The following is a 21059-nucleotide window of genomic DNA, read 5'->3' as shown; positions in this document are numbered from 1 at the left end:
AGTTTTATTAAATTTCTGTATGGATTATGTCCACATGTTGAACTTGTTTAGAGGTAACCTTATCTGTATTGCTAATACAATGAAATACTATTTACTATATTTATTTACTTTTTTGTTTCACTGGACATTAATAAATGCATATTCGATACCAAAAGTGTGCTCATATGGCACAAATCAGAGTTAGTGAGTCAGGATTCCATTTGTAAACATTGGATGTTCTAGATAGACTTTAAACTTGATATCGTTGCAACCTGATAGTAAAAAAAATTAATAGTGACAAGTGGTGATTTGCATAGGTTTCTTATTCATTATATAAGTGTTGAATAAAGAATTTTTCGTCTAGTTGTTTAATCCGGGTTACCGTAACGATGGGTGTATCACTATGTGACATATGGTACCAAACGCGAAAGGAGATTTTGCAAGCAGTACGACAATGGTTATTTTTACGAATAAAAAACAAACACAAAAACACAAAAAAGACAAAAATGTTAATAAACAATAACCAATTAGGTTAACATTTTCATACTGAAATTGATGGTACCTAACTTATGGCTGAGTGTTTATAAACATCGTACAGAAACTGCACGCATTTTTTTTCAACCCGAAAACTGAAATACGATTACGGCTAAAAATTCACATTGGCCCATTGAGAGGAATCTCACATATGACTCCGTGATTGCTATCACATAGTTCGTCCCACCACCCAAAGGGGCCTTTCAATAAAAACACGGTGGTCACACAGTGCTGGCTGTTAGGTAACTCTGGCTTAGCAGGGGAACGAGAACAGTCTGTCTTGCACCAATCAGTGTATTGGGCTTCCTCATTATCAGAAATCCATCTGTAGTTGTTGTTTGAGGTGTCATATCGTAATCCAATCCATCAAGGGGCGCCATCTGAAATATTAATTTTTAGGTATGTAGAGATTCAAAAGAGTGTGTAAAATGTTACAGCTGAATACGTTTCGGGGAAATACCGTAAACTTACAATTTCTTAACAAAGAGGATTCATTTTGTAATAAAAAAAGACAATTGCTGCGATTACAGTGAGGTTTTGTAACAATATGGTAAGTGTTCAAAAATATACAAACATTTCGTATACGTTTACAATACATCCATAAACATGCAAATAAGAAACTCATCCTAGCCTGTAATAAAAAAGGAAATATTTGCTTGAGTAATGCAGAATGGATTTATCGACAACATGAACTAAATTCACACCAAGTATGAATACCTTGACTGTTTAAGCTTATATCGAATTACATGACCGAATTAAGGAAAGCCGGATTGTTTACAACTAAACGAAGGCATTGGATTTAACCGATTTCACCTTTGACCAAGATGCCAAAATGAAAAAAATAATCAATGGGGTAGAGCAATTGTGATGTCTAAGGAATGTCATAGACAAACTGCTGTCACAAGTAATTTTGATGTTGCCAGTGTACAGTAGTTTTCAATAAAACGTGAGATAATTGAGAATTACCATTTTGATAGAATGTTGTCCTGGGATATACGCTAAATGTCAAGATCCCCCAAAAACCAAGTGAAAAAATATACAAAAATGTCTCTGTTTGCTTAACTATCAAGTGGTATGGGATAATAGTCACGTGTTCAGTGTAGCATTACACCAAACACATATGACAAATTCCTGAGATTTCCGTTGAAGCATGATAGTATTACAGGTAATATCACCACCTTATGAAAAATGAGCGAGTTGACACGGAACCTAATGTGTCAAAATATTAGCGAAACTGTATCAAATTTTATTCAAATCATTTCAGTAAGGGTGAATTTGTTCAGTCTCATATTTCTAAATACTTATCGAAGAATGAATCACCCGGTGAACTGAAAATCTCAAGAAATAATATATCATCCTTTACTGGCGGGTATTACTGTGATTAGATTTGCTTCAACCATATTATATTGTCAAAATCGTTAGCAGCAGGATTAGGAAGAAGTTATTACATGATTTAAGTCCTTTCCCAAACTAAATAGCATCTACAACATTTGGTAAACAAAGATGTCATGAAACTATAATTACATACAAACTAGAAGGTTACCTAGATTACCGAGAAAACAGATTAGATTTACTGTAATTTCAAATCCATTAAAAGATCTTATGAAATTGAAGTAACTCTAAATTCAAAAACATTTTCAAGATTAAAGAAAAGCAAACGTCTCTGCTGTTCATAAATGGGACAAAATTACACAACAATTACATCGATGACGTTTTATAAAAATATATTTTATTTTTTTATTTATTTTTTTTTTGTTACATTACATATAGAAGACGATACAAACAAACATTCTTCCACACACCCATGTATTTCTACTTGCACATTATTAAGGAGGAATCCTCCCTATATCATCATCAAAATCATCATCATCATCATCATCATCATCATCATCATCATCATCATCATCATCACTGACACCATCCTTATCCATCAACATAGCATCATCATCATCTATCATCATCATCTGTCATTATTTAAACCTCATTGCCATCAATCATCATCACATCATCATCAATGCTTGGTTTGAAATGGACAAGCCTGAATAAGTGTAGTTTGTAAATCATCACATGAAGAAGATGTACCAATTAATGACGTATCATCCGCAAATAGACAGAAAGCCGAGCGTAAAATATTCGCAATATCGTTTATATAGACAAGTAATAATAAGGGGGCTGAGATAGAACCCTATGGAACCCCAGCTTAAATAAAACCGTTATCAGAAAATGCATTTGAAATAAATACTTTTAGTCTTCTATTTGATAATTTTCTAAACACTCCAACAAGTCTAATGTTATACCAAAAGATACTGACTTAATTAACAATACCTTATGCCAAACACGATTATAAGCTTTAGATGCGCCACAAAACCCTAAACAGACATGTTTTTCTCTTCAAGAGCTTAAGAATATGTGATCAATTTCAATGAGCAGATAAACTATAAAGAGACCCGCCATAAATCCTAAGTGATCTTTGTAAAAAAGAGAATATTACTCTCTCGATAACTGTCTAAATTAGATAGTAATGATATGGTATATAATTTGTTGGAAAATGTCTGTCTCCTTTTATTTCCACGTGCCAGGAAAGATTTCAGAAGACAGTGAAAAATATAAAGTAACTGAAGAGGTTTTGAAACTGAGTGAGCAGTGTATCTAAACATTAAGTGGTTTATTCTGTCATGACCAGACGCCTTAACCGATCTTAAAAATTTTAGTATAACTTCTATTTCAGATGATGTTACCCTTAAAGAGTATAATTTTGTCTGGTCTATCTTAAAATATAAGAGTATTCGTTTTGCTGTCATCAACTTCTGTTACAGAACAAAATTAAGTATTCAAGTTATTGGCCATGTAGCCATCTTCTTTAACTATATTACTTAAACTTGGGTAAATGAGAGAAGGGATAGATTGAGAGTCATCTGTTGATTTCATAAGCCTTTTTAAGTAATTTCCAGTCTTGCTTTGGGTCAGAGGAAGAAACCCATTAACTAGATCAGGGACATTTTCACAAAATATTGAGAGACGTGTTTCTTTATATAATTAATTAGCTTTGTCGCGTTGATCTTTAAATTCATTTATTTCATGTTGAAGTAAGGATTTTCTATATCTCCTTTACAACCTGTCTCAAATTCTTATATTATGCGTTAATTTAGAAGTCATCCGGAGTTTGGATTTAATGATTACTCCTTTTTTAGGAATACAAACATTGGTAAAATCTAAATCAATTTCACCAAACTGTTTACATGCAATATCTTTCCCAATCGTATGTAAAAACCAACTCTATACAATGGTTAAAATCAGCATGTTCATATATCCGACATTTGTGTCTATTAATAGGAGTTGTGATAAAAAAGGAAGTCGGCGGACACAATGCTACAATTATGGCCACTCACTAATATATTATTAAAACTGAATAATCAAAATATATTTACAGAGTTTTTAGAAATTACTGCGACAAGAAAGCTCGCTCTGTTTATACCAATGATAACTGGTTCATTTATAACGTTATTAAGACCAAAATCAAGTATTTCACACAATTCATGTCGTGGGGTTCACGTGAACATATCAACATTTAAAATGGCTTAGGGTGGTTCACCATAATGATAGCCTATGTAAAATTCATGGACAATAACTTATATCTCACGAATCATCTTGAAATGTTTCGCCATTGACGCTCAGTGGTTTACTCCAGTTTTCTCCACCATTACACAACGGCACTGTCTATAAATAACCTTCATGTGTTGATCAGACATTAAACAACTTTCCTTCCCTGTATTGTTGCAAACTGCTCATTCGACCTATGACGGGCTTATAATGTATCGCCTTTCGTTTGTCTAAGGTTATTTTGAGTTTTAATGGATATGAGAAATGGTGTTGAAAGCATTATCCTTCCATTCTTCCACTGTACATATTTCATTCAGCCTTTCCGATGTGTTGTTTGATCTCCTAGTTCTTTCTCCTAGTTGTTAACTTTTCACGTTTATATGATTAAAGTGTGACACTTTATCACGAGTAGAATGTTTTAATTTACATACAAAGTCTTTTGAGACTAATCCAGTGCATGACGTAATTATTCTTTACATAGCAATGGGTTTCAGTCAATTTGATATTCCAATAATTTTAGGAAATAATTTTTAAAAATTGTACTAAAAATCCTATATTTCGTTTGGGATCAAATTTCGGGGTTCTCTCAGAAAGTTTCTATATATCATTGGTACTATATCAAAGATTTATAATTTCTAGTATTTAAAAAATCAGCCAGGGCTAAAATTAGTGTAAAACGTTGGTATCTATTCTTGAGTTAAGGATTAACAAAAGTAAAAATTACATAAAAATTAATGATATATAGAAAATGGCATTGATAGCTACTTATTGTTTGTTGAATTTACCGTTATATCCTCGCTCCAGCATCGGTAGTTTGTAATCTCTAGATAAGGCCTCGGTCCTCGGCTCGAACACATGTCCATTTACCTGGTATTTACAGATGTACGTTATTTCATTGGCTGGTAATGGTTTACCATACACCTTGATACAAGAGGTATTCCCCACCAGAATCCCCTTTTCTTCAAGCACGCATGACCGGAACTCTGTAAAAACAGTTTTGAAATTTTTATCAAGCATATTGGTGTAAGGCGTATGCATATAAATCGCTATCAAACACAAGGGTGTATGACATATGTTTATAGGTCTGTTTCAAACACAAGGGTTTATGACATATTTATCAAAAACCTCTATCAAACACAAGGGTGTATGACATATGTTTATAAATCGCTATCAAACACAAGGGTGTATGACATATTTATTAAAAACCTGTATCAAACACAAGGGTGTATGACATATGTTTATAAATCGCTATCAAACACGAGGGTGTGTGACATATGTTTCTAAATTTGTATTAAACACGTAGGTATATGAAATGATAATATACACCATAGAGTTGAAGGGAATTAGATTAATATATCATTGCAATACATTTTCACTCTCCGTGTTTCCTTGTTCTCCTTTTTCATTTTGCACACGCATTCGAATTGTCCGGGCATCAATGTTTATAGAACTTAAAATAGCACGTGCAGTATCAAATGTCGTATCTATATTTAGATTTTTATCCAGATATTTATACATATAATAGAAAGACACGGATGACTTCCTATATTTCTCTGTGATATACGTCTGTCCATGGTATCACACCTATATTTACTAACTCCCTTTATAACATGTCAGTAGGATTAATACAGGCTCGGCCGTGCAGAAATAAAAATGTAGTTTCTTGGTTATTAATTACAGAAAATACATCGGAGAGAGAGAGTTAAAACGTATAAAGTAAACTTGTTTACTCATGGTGACTTCATTTTCTGAAAGGCTGATAAATATAAAGAATGTACAGTATTTAAAACTCATTATACGTCATAACAACACACAACTATATTTCAATGCGCATATGCATGAGAGATTCAGTTCGCCCATTTTGAATATCGCTTTAATGCGATACGATATAAATATTGATTTGGGATGTTGATATTTACATTGCTTTATTTGCCGAAATTTCTTTTGGTAAACACGGTTGTGAAGAATCTAACATTTCTAAAATTAAGTGGACCAGGCCAAACGTTAAAATTAGGATCGCATAGCATGATCGGGAATACAGCGGAAAAATCATAAATTTATCTTTTATACACTATTCGCTCATGTGTCTTACAAATACTGTTGATTCTAGTTTGATTTACATCGATAAGATTAAGGTCCGACAGTTGCACATGGTGTCACTTTTTTCCGTCGGTAACAACATCAGTATTATGAATAAACAGCTACAGATTTTACCGGAATGGCTTACCACAGCAAACAAATTTAGTATATACATTCAACATTTGATAAACAAGGGTACCGCGGGGCGTAACAATACACACGCGATGCAAATATTGAAAAGTGTAATAAGTAAATATTCTAATGATAAAGACAAGGGTAGGGGAGTAACTGTACAAGATAAATATATTAAACAAGAGGCCCAATGGGCATGCAGCGCTCACTTGGTATATATCTACCAGTCATATATCATGTCTCTAGGCTTGTCAGTTCATGAGCACAGGTTGTTTAAAGGTTTTTATAAGATTGGTCTGGCTTCATCCTGGAAATATACCAGTCAAATATCATTCCTCTTTGGCTTGTTAGTTCATGAGAAGAAGACATTCAAATGTTTTAACTAATCTGACCCCTGTGACCTTGAACATAGGTCAAGATAATTGATTTTGCACAATTTTGTCAGGATTCATCAAAGGAACATACCAGCCAAATATCTTGCCTCTAGGCCCTTTTCATTTCAATAGAAGGATTCATTTAAACATGTTAACAAATCTGGCCCCTGTGACCATGAATATAGGTCAAGGTTATTTTTCGCAAAAATCGTCAGGCTTCATCCTGGGGACATACCAGCCAAATACCAAAACATTGCGTCTATAGGTTATTGAGAAGAAGTTGTTTAAAGGAAAAAGTTGACTCCGGACGACGTGCAGTATAAAACGTCGTATCTATATTTAGATTTTTATCCAGATATTTATACATATAATATAAAGACACAGATGACTTCCTAAATTTCTCAGTGATATACGTCTGTCCATGCTATTACACCTATATTTACTAACTCCTGCCTCTAGGCCCTTTTTATTTCAATAGAAGGATTCATTTAAACATTTTAAGAAGATTATTTTTCGCAAACTTTGTCAGGCTTCATCCTGGTGATATACAAGCCAAATATCAAAACATTGGGTCTATTGGTTATTGAGAAGTTGTTTAAAGGAAAAGTTGATTCCGGACGACGGACGGACGACGGACGCTGCGCCATAGCATAAGCTCACGTGGCCCTTTGTGCCAGGTGAACTAAAAAGCAAAGAACAATCAATCTTCCCGAAATGCTAAAATTACAATGCGATTCAAAATGATAAGATATCATGTAATGGTGATTAAGCTTACTACGTTTCGAAGAAATCAGTTGAAAACTGAGATCTTCAGACACGATTAATTTGATGAAAACAAGAAGGGTCGGTAACTCATTCAAATACAGTCGAATAAAAGTTCAGGAAAACACAACATCATGTGATGGTGATGAAGCCTACGCATTTTGGAAGAAATCATTTGAAATCTGTGACAGAAGACTGTCACACAAGCATGTATATTTTTGATGATATATATTGAATTGATTGCTTATATGTATCTTGTGTTATCATCTTTACCGGGTTTAGTAACCTTGATAGTTAGGCACCGGTGTTGGCAGAAATGCGTCACGGGTAGACGCGCACGAGGTGAGTTGTTTACGATAATTTTATATTCCCGCGTTTCGTTAGTATAGCGGGAATTATTTGGCTTTAGCGACATGGCATGCATATCGCTTCGCACGTTCCGCGTGCGCGAGAACGCGGGTATGCGAGTACGAACCCGGGTACGTGTTCTGTATGGTCACATTCTAGCCGCCAGCTCAGCAGGGCGAACACAGTAAAGTCTTCTCGCTCCGTTTTTTCTCAACAATGGACCCCGAATTAAGCAGACATATCAAGTCTACATTAGATGAGGCACAGGTGGCTATGTTCTCCCGATTAGATGTTTTAATGAGCGAAAAGCTGGGCGAATTGGAGGCTAAAATACACGCTAAGCAGGTGGAAAAGTTGATCAAATTGGCCGACACATCAGAATCGGGATGGAAAGCCGTGGAAGAATATGTGTCCAATTCCCTTGCTGAAGATTCCGACGACGAAAAATGAATGGAAAGAGCACGTTCCAGGGCCGATCGAAAAATAAAAGCTGCGAAGCAGAAATCTGTAACGAAATGGAGATCTCGGTACTCACCACATCAACAACACCGGGTTTATCCAGCACCGACGGAAACAACCGGGCAACCAGATAAAATGGTTATTAGAACCCCGAGGCCCGGTTTGTGTTATGGATGTGTTAGGGCCGGACATTGGAGGTCGGAGTACCCAGCCATGTCAACTGCCGGATCCAGCACCGGTCAAAAGCTAAGTAGAATTTTTTATTCTAAGCATGGTCAGCTTAATAGCAATGAAACCGTTCCGACGGTGGTTGTAAAAGATGTGCTTTCACCTTTTGGTAGGTTAAAGAAACGTTTTGTATATTGGAAATCTTCTTACACTTATGACGCGGTTTTATCGGTAATAGCCAATGGTTATAGGTTACCATTCAAAGAAGTTCCGCCGAATGTTCGTCTGCGAAACAAGTCAGCGCGTGACAATATGCAGTTTGTTTATGCAGAGGTCGAGAAATAGCTTCGTATTGACTGCGTGTCCGAGGTCAAAGTTCGGCCACGTGTTGTAAATTCTCTGACAGTTGCGTACAACCGGACAGGTAAAGCACGTCTCATGTTAGATTGTCGTCATATCAATCTATTCTTGCACAAGTCCAAATTCAAATACGAGGACGCGAGCATCGCTCGAGACCTGTTTCATCAAGGTGATTTCATATTCACTTTCGAGTTAAAGTCGGCTTATCATCACATTGAAATTTATCCAGAGCACATAGATTTTTGAGGTTTCGAGCTTGAAATGGGCGGAGTTACACGTTCTTCTGTGTTCAATGTTCTTCTGTTCGGTATCTCTACCGCCGGCTATATGTTCACAAAGGTACTACGACAGGTTGTAAAGCACGTGCGATGTCAAGGTCATCGTTTAGTGCTTAGACGATGGTATTGGTGGACACGAAACGGTAGGCGGGGCTAGAGAAGCCAGTAATTTCGTTAGGAAATGCTTGACTGATTATGGCTTTCTTATCGCCGAGGAAAAGTCCCAGACTGTCACGTGGCTCGGATACACATGGGCTATGAAAGAAAGCGTTGTTAGAGTCTCAGTTGACAGAGTGAATAGATTGTTGTTTTTGCTAAAACACACCAAGACTTTAGTGAGCGATCGAGGTCAGCTATTGTTCTCGGCCAGGTACGTCGCCAGCATTGTTGGGCTGGTTATATCCATGCAGGGCGTGATAGGGTCGTTAGTCCGTTTGCGGACACGTGAACTGAGCTCGTGTTTTTTGACAAGAGTCAGCTGGAATGCTGGAGTATTTCTCAATGCGAGAGCACTTGATGAGATAGAATTTTGGTTGTCTATCGTGCAAGATCTGAACGACAAAGGATCTGAACTGAGGGAGAAAACGGAATTTACTAAGGTACTGTGTACTGATGCCTATGAGACAGGATACAGAGGTTTTGTTATCTCGTGTGGGGATCCTCTTAAGGAGGGAGATGAAGTGCTCAGTGTCGAGGACACTAATTATGTGCATGAGGCATTTGCCTTGACTGAAGGCCAATTCAACCTTCCAACGGTGAAGAGTTTGTAAACTCAACTTTAAACAAAATGAGATCGGACGGGGCATTTGTTCGAGTCTGCTTATTGGCCATTTTTATGTCCTGACGACATTTTTGCCGATTTTGTGACGGAGTACATTTCTTTATCCAGAAACGGAGTCACAAAGCGGGGAAGAGGAAAGAACGGGCAATCCGGTTGGATTTCAGACATTAGCATGATATATTGATGTGTTGATTATTGTTTTCAACAGGCATATGCCTCCAGGAATCAATTGAAAAGGCCGCCAGGAATGCCGGGGTACAAGATGGGTCATCGCTCTATTATTTGGCGAGTAACATGGCAATCCGACTCATGGACAGTAAAAGTGAAAAACACCAATAAAAAGTACTTTGATATTTTTCGTAAATGGAAGCAGTTTTGTTCGTCACACGACTGCTGTGCATTGCCTGCTAATTCCGTACACGTTGCACTGTACCTCAACTACTTGTTGGACAGGCATTCATCTTTTTCCGTCATTTCCTCTGTAGTGTACGCCATCAAGTGGGTGCATGAAATGAACGGACTCTCTGATCCTACAACCAGCAGTTTCGTTCAGAATATGCTGGAGAGCTCCAAACGGACAGCCCGCAAACCAGTATGCAAGAAGGATCCAGTTAGCACGGACACTTTAATTGAACTGTGTAATATCTTCTCTAATGATAGGCACTTGCTTGTAGTTCGGGATCTGTCTATCTGTCTATGATTTTGTTAAGTTTTTCAGGTTTTCTACGCTTTAACGAAACCTGTTTTGTTCAGACCTGAAATTTTTTTATGGTTATCTTTATTGAAGATCCGGAAAAGTAAAACCGATCAATATCGACACGGAAACGAGGTGGTGATAAGCAAAGGCAAGACGGCTCAAGTATCCGATATGCATTTAGTGCTATTTTACAGCATGGAAAACTGGGAAGTTAACCTGCCCTCTTTCTCTATTCTATTTTAGGTGGTATTGTTGTATTGTACCTTGTCAATAACGTGTCAAACAATCTAGGTGTATGTGCGCTCCACTCAGCCGTAACCATTGATTATTTTATATGGAAGCCATGAGGTGTTTGTTCGCGTATGTTGCGATGTTATGTTATTTCGTGAATAAATTGGAGCCACACATTATCATTACGTATTTAAAACATATTTTGTGTTTGTGACAGATAGTTTACATGATTGTTGATTAATTAAAGCGGCTATTACCTTAGTTTTCAAAATCGAGAAATGGAGAATTCGGCTTATGAATAATAAAATATATCCATAATAAAGCGATACACGCGCCTATAACGTCAATTTTGTTGTTTTTGTACATATTTTCGGCGTCGGAAAATTGTTTATCTGGAGGATTGTTTATAAATATGTTCACTCTCGGTTTATTACGAAGAAAGCCGAGTGGGTCATATGGCTTGTCACGTGACGAAGTCATTTACTTCCGCCGCAAAGAAAAAGATGGATTACGAGGAAAGTGTTAACAAACGCACATGTCTTGTGTATGACGCTTGCTCTTGTGTTAATTCTTGTTTGCAGTAAATGATTCTATAGTGTTATAATATATAATTTTAAACAATCAATCTTGGTAATTCGTTTTCTTTCGTCAAATCCCCGCGTTTCTTGTACAATCATGTATCAAATTTGAAAGGAGTAGAACAGAGAATAAAAAGTTCTAGTATTTCCTTAATAATGTCTAAATTTGCCAATAAAGACTTTCATAACTGCTGAAATTGATCATAATCGCAAACTTTTGTAGCACGAACTCGTTCGAACTATATTTTGGTATGAAATAATTGTAGAGGTAAGAGAAAGCTAAGAAGGAATATTTAACGGGGGGATATATATACACAAAATGTTTAGTCAGAAGCCAGAACGTTTCGTAGACTTTGTAAACTTCCGATAACAGTCTATCGAAACATTCAAACTGAAATTTTGAAAACATCTCATTCAATCAAATTTAAAACTAAAAAATAATTCTACAAAAGACTAGCGCCGTTTTGTATGTGTCGGTGTCTACGAACATAAAGAATCAAACCCTTAAATATTTGATATGTAGTCATCCAAATATTTACCTACGATTATCGACAGCTATCTTTGTAAGGTTGTATTTACCTTTTTGTCTGTGTGTAGTGTCAATCATCTTTGTCCCATTTTTCACAGTAGTCAGAATTCCTGGATTGTACGGGACATACTCAGTGTTATTGCGGCCGTAACACGTGTTCGACGCAGCATCATAAAGGTAGTAGGAGCACGTGCCGAGCCTCACAACGCAGAGCAGGCCACAATGGATTTTGCTAAGGGCAGTGGTGGACAAGGTGACGTAATAGGTCATAAAGTCAAGCACATCTTGATCTGGATCCCTTGAGAAGAACTCTGCAGCGACGATGCCTGTCAATGGAAGATTACACTGAACGCTAAAGCATGGCCATAATTCATCGTACGAAAGCAAGGATACTTTTACAAGTTATCGTTATGTTGATGTACACAGGTTATCGTTATGTTGATGTACACGGGTTATCGTTATGTTGATGTACACGGGTTATCGTTATGTTGATGACCATAAGTTATCGTTATGTTGATGTACACAGGTTATCGTTATGTTGATGTACATGGGTTATCGTTATGTTGATGTACATGGGTTATCGTTATGTTGATGTACACGGGTTATCGTTATGTTGATGTACATAAGTTATCGTTATGTTGATGTACATATGTTATCGTTATGTTGATGTTTATAAGTTATCGTTATGTTGATGTACATAAGTTATCGTTATGTTGATGTACATGGGTTATCGTTATGTTGATGTACACGGATTATCGTTATGCTGATGTACATAAGTTATCGTTAAGTGGATGTACACGGGTTATCGTTATGTTGATGTACACGGGTTATCGTTATGTTGATGTACACGGGTTATCGTTATGTTGATGTACATAAGTCATCGTTATGTTGATGAACACAGGTTATCGTTGTGTTGATGTACACGGGTTATCGTTATGTTGATGACCATAAGTTATCGTTATGTTGATGTACATAGGTTATCGTTATGTTGATGTACACGGGTTGTCGTTATGTTGATGTACATAAGTCATCGTTATGTTGATGTACACGGGTTATCGTTATGTTGATGTGCATATGTTATCGTTATGTTGATGACCATACGTTATCGTTAAGTTGATGTAAATAAGTTATCGTTATGTTGATGTACACGGGTTGTCGTTATGTTGATGTACACGGGTTATCGTTATGTTGATGTACACGGGTTATCGTTATGTTGATGTACACGGGTTATCGTTATGTTGATGTGCACGTTATCGTTATGTTGATGACCATATGTTATCGTTAAGTTGATGTACACGGATTATCGTTATGTTGATGTACACAAGTTATCGTTATGTTGGTGTACACATGTTATGGTGGTGTACACATGTTATCGTTATGTTGGTGTATACATGTTATCGTTATGGTGGTGTACACATGTTATCGTTATGTTGATGTACATGGGTTATCGTTATGTTGATGTACATAAGTTATCGTTATGTTGATGTACATGGGTTATCGTTATGTTGATGTACACAAGTTATCGTTATGGTGGTGTACATAAGTTATCGTTATAGTGGTGTACACATGTTATCGTTATGTTGGTGTACACATGTTATCGTTATGTTGGTGTACAAATGTTATCGTTATGTTGGTGTACAAATGTTATCGTTATGTTGATGTTCACAGGTTATCGTTATCTTGGTGTACATAGGTAGCATTTTTTTCTCCTCGTGACACATCATCGATACTCAAGGGGAGGTTAGTTGTATTGTAAGTTTAATGATCCAGTAAAGCAGATGATGTCTAAGTGTCTGACATATCCGAAGTCCATATATATTGATTAAACGTGATCCAGATTTTATTACCCGTCTCGATAGGAAAACATTAGCAAGCAGAGGGACATAGTTACCATGGGTATATGTATATATATATACTAACAGACTATATATATATATTATATATACTGTTAGAAGACACCTATCTCGGCAACAAATCGTCAACAAACAAAAAACCCCAAAAAAATTCAATCAGTCTCAGTATATTTCAACATGGATTTAAAAATACGTTTTGCGATCAACGCTTCATTGCATTTCACAATAAATGATTTGCATAACCGTTCATGAATCTTTGATAAGAAAACATTTGTAACCAGGTAGTGAAGGTGTGCCTTCAGTTTAGGATAGAGTGTGGTAGTATACAGAGAAAGCAAATGCTGCTACGGTTTAATAAAAAAAAGTTTTTCAGGAGCAGTAATCGGAGAGTGATCAGTGTCTATTTGGAGTATAATATAAACTTCGTTCTCTTTTCAAATTATTAGATATATGAAAGTTACGAGAATTATTTCATTTATTATTGAATTATGGTGATAGTACACTTCATCGTCTAGAGCTTAATATTCCGTTCAGTTTTCATTTTTTAATTTTCATTCACCGTCTACATTTCAAACTTTAAACCTTCAGCATTACTGACCGGTCCCAAAAGGGCGAAGCAGCAGTATAACAGAGTAAAGTTTCAAAAGGTGTTGTTAGCCTTTATACAATTTTGATTATACGGAAAAAGAAGGGGCGTTATTAAAGGGTTGGTTGACCAACTGGACAAATCAACAACAAAACGTGGTAAGATTTCCTTAGGAGAGTGTGAATCCAACATAAAGATAATTCGTATAATTATTATTAAAGGTAGAGAATCTTCAAGTAATAGTAACGCATAATAAGTCTGTATCTATTTAAAGGAAAGGACAAATAATGTGTATGTAGGGATTCCTTTGTTATTGAACAAGCCTAGTTGCTTCATGAAGCAGCAAATGTACTAGTGCTCGAACAAGGACCACGATTTCTTATTTACAGACACAACATAATCACAGATTTTAACCGTTAAGTGTGGTGTCGATAGCTGCCTGAAATAGAGTATTTTAATGGTGTTTTACTTCAATCTTATAATATAATAAAATTCTCATAATTTAAGATATATTAGACCGAATTGGTTTTAATCTGCTTTAAATGTGTATTCAACAAAGAACTTTTTTCCGTGATAATCAATACTACCTACATATTTACATGACATCGTGAGTATCTCATTATTTTATGGGCTGCACGAAACGCCATAGTTCGGAATAGTTTTTTAATGTTTTGATCGTTAACTGTCTACATTGACTACAACCACATCAAGGTACCTCACCATGAAGAAAAATCTTACAGTAAATAAAGAAATCATTGATTTGTTTTTTTAAAAAGTCCTTCAGGCACTTACTGTCGTCTTAAAGCATCGTTTCTTCAGAGGAAAATACGTAGTAAATATTGAGAATCGATGAGATAGTCTATATATTACTGAATCATTAATAAGCTTCTACCGTAAGTAAAATAATTATAATAGAAGGGAAAAATCGTTTGTAACTGAAGGCTTGGTGAAGGTCTAACTTAGAAAGTAGCCTTCAGTGAATTCGTTAAAGCTAAACACAAATTATTGATGAATATTTAGTTCAGTTGGCGAAATGGTAAGTTTTAAAGCACGAAAATATGTGTTTTCAAATAATAGTATTTGCATATAATCATAAAAATCTGAACGCATCATGAAATACATGTATTGTAAACGGTTCTGTTAAATCCTGTGATAAAGTTCTCTCAGAGAAAACGAGGATTTTCTGATACAGCGCTTGAATACTACACATAAATGCAAAAACTCCCGACTGTTCTCCTAATATTCCTGAATTTAAAACGCGACAAAGCATGCTCTGATTGTTGGAGTTTATACCATTTTACCAGCCGATGAAGCTTTAAATACTTCAAGATCTTTCTTGAAATTATCGATAAGGAAATATTCTGATAATTTTTTCTATGTCTTTAAAAAAAGTAACATTAGTTTTCCCGTTAGAATACATACTGTAGGTTTTTATGATAATGCTGATCATCATTAGTACTCCTAATTCTTTAAGTCATGTCTCTTTGAAATTTGGAAGAAAAGATGGAAGTTCTCTCTTCGGCAAATATATCATTCCAAATTTGGGTCTTTTCCACCAATTTATGTTTTGGATAGAACGAAGTTCGATATTTTGACACATGTATCAAACGTTTGGTAGCAGGTCTTGAGCTCGTGTTATTACAATGTATAATCTTTAAACTAATTACTGAGGTATTAAAGATCAACACTTTTTCCAAATGAGTACACCATAACACCTCTTTTGAATCCCAAATAATCATGGATAGACAATCATTAACTACCTAAGGATGCTTCAGACAAATTTGGATAATTATAAATCTTTCAGATTTTACCTGCTTCAGATTCTCCTGATATAATGAGAAGTTTAGAACATTACTAATTCTTTTTAATTTCTGTTTCGTGCCAATACTAATGATTTTGTTTCACTTGTACACAGAGGAGAAAGTCACTTGTGCGCAACACCTGGCTAATTACGGCGTATTGGTTCATCGACTATACAACACTTAGTCTCTGGCGAATTATTACCAGTTTAATTATCCAATTACATGTTGGTTTCTGAATTAGTGTCACTAGCCCGTGGCAATGATTTACATGTACGTTTAAAATGTAGCGCGTTTACACAAAACATGAAAACATTTAGCTTAGTTACGTGCATCTTCAGGAAGGATAAACACGAAACCGTTAAACCAGTACGCACTTTTTGACGAAATCTGATCCCCACAATTCCGTCAGAAACTAATGTACTGTGATAGAACACTTCACACATCGTTTCTGGTAGCGTATCAAAAGCAAATTTTAATTTCGTTTTATTGTCATTCCGTAAAATATATGATGTGTATGTGCTTAGTCAATAAGGGTATTGTACTGAACGGAACGATGTGAGTACCAATGTATTTGATTTGAGTCGTTATTTGTTGTTTGGATGAATGAACAATAAAAAGAGAGAGCAGAAATAAATATACTTGTTAATGTACTGCCGTTTCAAATAACACATTTAAGTACTCTGTTTGCGTGCTATCATAGCCCTAATTCGTCCAACCGTAAACTGATATCGTCAAGCTTATTTATACGCTTCGTTTGAGTCGAAATTCGGATAAGTCGAAATATTTTCCATTGTCCCTTTAATTTCGAGATAATGAGTTCCGACCGTATTAGAAAGACTTTTCGTTGTCTTGAAACTAGTCTTGGGCATTTAAAAAGTCTTATTGTAAGTGACCCTGTATAACATGTTCAGACGCACTTAACAATAAACTGCAATTATCAGGAAACTTAATGCAGATTTTGTGGAACATCATAAGTAGAAAATGACTTTTTCAAACCGTTGTTTAAAGTTTTCGAATCACGGAATGTTTCTACACAATAGATATCTCATATCAAACTAGAAACTTTAATTGCCGGCTTCCCCTCATAGATCAAACATTGTTCTGTCTTATTTGATTGATCAGTTCTCTGGTATAAATTGATATGAATCCATGTACGTCATTAAAATAATAGACGATTGTTCGAGTTACTGACGCTAAAATGAAGATCTATTTTAAAAAGTGGGATTAGGAAAATATTTAATTAGTACATACCTGCCACTGATAAGAGGATGGCCATCAAGAAAGATTTTCGTGTCTGTGACATTGCTTGTATCAAAGTTGTCAGTGGTTTGTGAGCCAATAGATCAACGTTACACTGTCCGTATTTTCTCTCTTCCTGTTATCCAACAGATCGAGGTTGCAGAATTGGTAATATCATTTAAACATCAAGTAGATCGAGACCATAATGTCAGCTCTATTCTCTTCTTTACAAAAGCCGACAGAGGTTTACAAATCAATTTCCTCACTCTTATATCTGAAATGAGGCCTTAAACAAACGCATATATAATTTACAGCAACGGAGATCAACGAGATAATATGTAAGGGTTTTCTGCCTCGTTAAGTTTTCCTTGGTTTCATATGTTGTTACTTCGTCTTTCCCTCCATGCGTAGGATATTGGAGAATCAATCCTTCCCCGTTATTCGTAATGGTGTTTAACACGTTGTAACAACAAGATTGATGAACAATTTGATTGGAATAATCTGTCCTGAAAGCAACCTTTTCAATTTTCAATCTTAATTCAACTGGTAAGAACATAGAACTTATGTAGCCATATCCTGCACTAAGTCAGGATGTCATTCCACCGATTTCAAACCGACCGAGATCTGTCACCTGTACCTTATTATGATCAACCGGACAGACTAATAGATTTTTTCTAATCGAATATCGACTATTTCATTCATGATTTGCGATGTGCTCTGAAAAGGGGATGATAGACACTACTTATGAAAAAATACGGAGATGTAAAGTTATACGTCACCAACAACTAAACATTATTGCTACAAGTTTTATTCAGACGTATCAAAATGCACCTCACTTGAAAGCCATTCCGCTACCGGTATCTGAAAAACGAAATCGATTTTCTTATAATCCTAGCGACTGTAAGAACTCATAACACTTATTGATGTCTCTTGTCCGAAGGACATTTTCAGCAAAACGTAAAACCTAACACCAAAGGACATTATTGTCGATCTCTGGACCCCACGATGATCAATTGATCGATGGATTACATTTGCCTCTATTCTGTCTCTTGCAAAATGTTAAAATTCACGCATTTTAAATCAAAAGTTTATGGCTACATTTTGCACGAAAGTCATAAAGGGGAACTTTTGTTTTCTTTGTTAAATTTCTTTCTAAAGTATCTTCTTCTGGTTCTATTTTATCCTTGGAAATGGAGAAACAAGATCCCTGGAAATATTTTTCGGTGAAGAGAGTTACGGTCTGGATTGTAAACAACGTAAAAGTTTGTTACTTAGCGTATGGAGCATGCTTCTTTGGTTCAGTTGTAGAGTTGACTGATCTAAGTTATATTCCTGCCGGCGCACATTTGCAATCAACGAAACCTGATCAGTTATGGTAATTTCAGATTTAAGTACTTTTTTCTGTTTGTAAATACCCAAGCTAATTGAATTGCTGCAGCGTTAAAGTCTAGTCACCGACTAATTATAAGTTTGTGAGGTGAAACCCAGGGTAATTTAATGGATTTACAGGTAAAATCTAGTCACCAAGTAATTTTAAGTTTGTGAGGTGAATACTCAAGGTAATTTAATTACTGAAGAGTTGAAATATAGTAATCGAGCGAAGTGAATACCTAATGTATTAAATAAGTCCACTGTGTAGTAACATCACTCTCATAATGACGAACTATTAAGTAAAAGTCCATCTTCCCGATCTTTCGGAGGCAAGAAGCCCTGAACATCATGAACAGAGGTAAAGAGAGGACCTCAAGCCTTCTATGATGAAAAAGGTCGCCAAAATACGGACACATTGCCAGGCAGCTGAGAGACAACTGGTGTAACAGCTTCAAACCTAGACATCCTGCAAGACATTCCTCTACCACTCTACAAGCAAGTTCTTACCAAAGCTACCAATATCTTTAACAGATCTCTTCTTCGAAGATTAATGGCCCCAAACCAAACCAACAACGCCGACCAGTAAGTTCTATGATAATAGAGACAACATCCGCATCCTGACATACTATACTATGACGCGACGTTCTACACATGCTCTAAACTGTTCAAGCAACTGCACACGATTCATGCCATGACCAACAACCAGATGTACCCGCTTGTATTCGCTCTTCTATCAATGAAATATTTTCTATGTAATGAAAATAGGTTGTAGGTCAGGAAATGTTCCGAGAACGTGTTGAAAGAATGATTGACAATTTTCAAATTTAATGCAATTAAATTAAGCTTTCAAAAAAGTCAAGGATTGTATGCAAAGTAGTTGAGAGATTATTGCTATTGAGAATATAATATCTAATATTATCTAATTTAACTTTTATACTTGTATACTTCGACACATTCACCTGCATTACATGTATTTACCTGGATTTCTAACCATGATCTCTATATTTTCTTTGTAATTAGTGATTGCAATTGCTGTTTAGGCAATCTGTACTGTAGTTTCTCTAGTGATACATATCTATACACTGTAACTGCATTGTTACTGTTAGTGTATCTCTATAACTAGTATAGATGTATTGATTCGACAATCCTGCATTAGTGCCGCAGATTTAAAATTACTTTCTTCCATATAGGGTGATATTTCATTTGTGAATAGTTCATACACGCTTTTTGTTTTTAAAAAATCTAAAATGAACAGAAAGTATTTGTCACAAAATTTAGCGAGATTAATTTGAAAATTGAGATTTCTACTATACTATTTGTATAAAGACAGCAACGCTAATTAACTTTTTATGATACAGTATTTCAATTCTGTATATTCCGTAATACAATAATCGTGCAGAAAATATCAATGTATACGTTATAATGAGCACGTTTCTAGTTAGTTATAATAATAATATAGAAAATGCATGTTTGTATCTATTTTGATATCATTTGAAACAACTAAAAAATTAAGAAAAACAATTTCATTTCAGTAATAATTACCATAACTTTAGTATGCAAATACAGTACCTACACCCATCTTTGTATCCCAACAACAAAAGATTCAAAAGAAAAACAATCCCGCCCTCCCTACGAACCATGAGCCATCACGGCAGGAACGCAGAGTGATCTCCCTTCCTCTTACCTTTATGGCTGCCGACGAGTGCGGAGGTGTCTGAGCTAAGTGCTTTTCTTACTCCTTCTCTTCGTACTGCCATTGTCGTTTGAGTATATTGTTACTCTATTAGTAGTCTATAAACCCATCTCCCAACTTATATTGTGAAATTAAGTATTGTCATTTGTTTATTTTGACCGTATTTCCGGCCGTTTTTTTTCCTCCACGTATTCGAGTGCGTGACTACTTGTCTTGTTGCTCGGATTTGCGTGAAGTTGGAATTTGTTTTCTTGCTGCTTTGTCGGCCGTGTTGTACGGCCGTTTTATTTATGCAGTGCAATCTTGCTGCGTACGGTAGGCTTTGTGCTCTCGTTCGTAGTTTTTTTATTGTTCGAGAACTTCGTTTCCGGCCGTGTTTTTCCTCCGCGTGTTCGAGTGCGTGACTACTTGTCTCGTCACTCGGATTTTCGTGAAGTTGAAATTGTTTTCTTGCTGCTTTGTCGGCCGTTTTGTACGACCGTTTTCTTTTTTTTTTTTTTTTGCAGTACAATCTTGCTGCGTACGGTAGGTTTTATGATCTCGTTCGTAGTTTTTTGATTGTTAGAAAACTTTTTATCCTTGTTTTCATTGTTACAATTTTTTATTGTTTCGATGCTGGATAAAGG

General features: G+C 35.8%; 1 pseudogene; it reads right to left on the bottom strand.

Moving 5' to 3' along the window:
• Positions 1–682: 682 nt before the first annotated feature.
• Positions 683–17433, bottom strand: LOC132561096 (uncharacterized; annotated as a pseudogene).
• Positions 17434–21059: the final 3626 nt, after the last annotated feature.

The sequence above is a fragment of the Ylistrum balloti genome, unplaced genomic scaffold, assembly GCF_031769215.1.
Source record: "Ylistrum balloti isolate Yb309-2 unplaced genomic scaffold, AGI_CSIRO_Ybal_v1 Utg371146, whole genome shotgun sequence".
Classification (NCBI taxonomy): Eukaryota; Metazoa; Mollusca; class Bivalvia; order Pectinida; family Pectinidae; genus Ylistrum; species Ylistrum balloti.
This window is presented reverse-complemented; position numbering and strand designations above follow the sequence as displayed.